At 36.4% G+C, this 3,010-nt stretch overlaps 1 long non-coding RNA gene across 1 annotated transcript in view; it reads left to right on the forward strand.

Moving 5' to 3' along the window:
• The window catches only part of LOC116185216, a 4,524-nt gene that overhangs the window by 209 nt on the left and 1,305 nt on the right, over nucleotides 1–3,010 (forward strand). The window lies entirely within an intron of this gene.

The following is a 3,010-nucleotide window of genomic DNA, read 5'->3' on the forward strand; positions in this document are numbered from 1 at the left end:
GTGTCACCAAATACGGATTTTCCTGTTCAGGAATTTTATTTTTTTTGCGTTTTTAATCGTAAAAAAAACTCATCGATTTTTTATATTTCAGGATTTCAACTTTTCTGGGCAATGTTAAATTAGACGAAATCGGTGACGGGGAAAATTGATTACAGTTCAAGCTATTTCGATAATTTATCGTTCAGAACGTAATAATAATCGCTAACGAAGCGGATCGATATAATAACTACGAATAAATTATTCGAGCATTTTAATGAGTGATTATTCAAAGTAACTTTATTCGAAATTTTTAACCGGTTAAAATACTTTTTCGACCGATGAGGAGGAAAATTTAATAATCGAAGTTACTTCGACAATTTATCATTAATATTAATTGTAGGCAAACGAGATGAATAATAATTATTTGAATAAATATTATTTAAAGTGACGAATTATTTTTAACCAATTACTTTTTCGACTAACTCTGTACGAATCTAAACTATCTAAATCTAAAACGAAAGAAGAGAGATTCAAAAATTGATCGTTTTTCAATTTTTTCGAAACAAGGAAGATAAAGAAAAGAACTGATTCGAACGAGTTAATTATAATAACTATTAAAACTATTAAATGTTATTCGAGCATTTTAATTACTTTAAACCAACTCTATTCGAATTATTTTTAATTACTTTATTTTTTCAACCAGTTATTACTCGAAAAGTACGAAAAACGAAAATAAATGTCACTCTTTATCTCTTCGTTCGAATTATTTTCAATTACTTAATTTTTCTTCAAAAAAAAAAAAACGCGAGACAAAACTTCTATCATTCTCTTCTCGATAATAATTCAATTCTCGTTTTTCCCTTCGATGGCGAAGAGAATCTTCTCTGGAAGAAAAGAAGACGAGAAAACAGAACGAGATGACGAGACGACCGTTCGCTTTTAAAACGATCGAGTGGAACCCTATCCCCTCCCTAATCGACAAAAGTATATATATCCCAACCAATAGCACAAGCTTTGTAGTAGCCGACCAATTCGATATCGTCCATTAATACAATTATCTCATAATTAGTCGACCAATGTCTCGAGCGAAAAAAGCTCTTCGGCCCGCTACCCGATTTCTCGAGATCTTCGATAACATTTCTCTTCTCCGGTCTCCTATTTCGCTTTACGTCTCTCTCTTATCGTTGATTTTTAGCCTTTACGGTAACTATAAAACTGCTTTGCTTCTCAACGAAGAAAGTGCTCTCTCGAGCTCTACTACGTTCCAATTGAAAATGAACCGTTTGCGCTCGAATGATGACTTTCCCCCACCACTCGATTCGACGCGAGAGGCGACTCTTCTGCCACCACTCGGTTCGATGCGACAATTCGAACGATGACAATATTATATGCTTGTTCTTTTTAAAATATCGCTTCGCGAATAGATTCCTAAGCTGTTTACGTGTAATCTTGCGAAGCGTGGAATGATATATTATGGAATTTTTTTATTTCAAATCGTGATCCCGGATTGAACTACATTTTAGTCGGTGAATTTGACAGTCTTAGGAATAGAAATATTATTTTCAAAGTTTTTTTGTAATGAGTTTGATTTTTCATTATTGAATAACAAAATTATTTCTATTCGTTAAAAAATTGATGATAGAGAGAAGGAAAATAGCGACGAAAATAATAAGAATAATAGACAATGAATGTGTGAGAACACATTATTGAAATTATAAGGTTTATTCTAAACGAAATAAGAAGAATTAAAAACGACATTTTATCGGGATACTTGCCCCGACGAACCGAGGATGCATCTTAATAATTACAAAATTAATAATTATCAAAATATCGCGCAAAACAACAAATATAGACTTTAATATCCCACAAATTTTCTTTCTTTATACGTAAAGCTAAAATATTAAAATATACAAATTTTATCACGTTAATTCGCGTGTGAAATAATTTCAAATTAGCTAAGAAATTCATCGAACGGATACGGGAAATCGTCTCGAGTTTTATTTTATCGGAAAAAGACTTGGAACGTAAAGGGTTAATCAAAAGGAGAGAGAGATTGGACGAAAATGAAAATTTATATCGCGATACTACATCGATGTACTATCCATGAATTCCAGGAACGTATCTATCCGTGTTATTCGAGGAGGATCCTCGAAAGGGATACGGACAAAGGTCACCTGAAAAGGGTGAGAAACGAGTAGAGGGTGTAGCATCCACTCGAGCACGTGCTGCGTTCCACGAAGGAATTCTCATTTGCCTGCACGAGAAGAGCAATCCCTGCCCCTATACAAATGGAGGGGGAGGGGAGGGGGTTATGCAACGCTCTCCACGAATATTTTCATAGCTGTGCAATTCGACAGAGTGAAAAAAAAAAAAAAAAAAAGAAAGAGAGAAAGAAAAGGATCGGATTTCCATCCAGAGATCGAGATCGAAATCCCTTCGTTTTTTCGCTTCTCCTTCGAATTTTTCACAACGAATTTTCCAAATTTTAATTTTTCGTTAATGCAACTCCCCCATAAAAAACCAAACACCTCCTAAATCCGATCTATCGATTTTATTATATACGCATACAGACTTTCCTCCTCCTTCTCGTCCACGAAAGATAGCCCTCGAAACACGACACGAAGCTTTATAATAAAATGTTTCGAATCGACTAATCAAAGGCTATGGGCGCATCTTTGGAGGGAAAAGGAGCCCAGGCTCTAATTGGGAGCGCATCGTCGGCAAGCATTACGCATCCGTTGAACGGATATCACACTCGAACGGAGCGATTCTATTCCCCTCACCCCCTCGCCGGAGGTGATCGCCGGACGATAGCCAGGAGGGCCAGATGTTTCGAGGGACGATGACGGGTTAAGATTCTCGATCAATTTTTATTACGTTTCAACAACAGTCGCGTGCCACCTTCCTCTCCTCCTCACGACACCCCTTTCTTCTACTTCTATTTCCTTATCCCTCCGCCTATCTACGCCCCCCTGTCTCTCTCTCTCTCTCTCTCTCCTCCTCCGCCTTTTTTCTTCTTCTTTTCTTTTTT

Source organism: Apis dorsata, unplaced genomic scaffold (genome assembly GCF_000469605.1).
Source record: "Apis dorsata unplaced genomic scaffold, Apis dorsata 1.3 scaffold_129, whole genome shotgun sequence".
NCBI classification, from domain to species: Eukaryota; Metazoa; Arthropoda; class Insecta; order Hymenoptera; family Apidae; genus Apis; species Apis dorsata.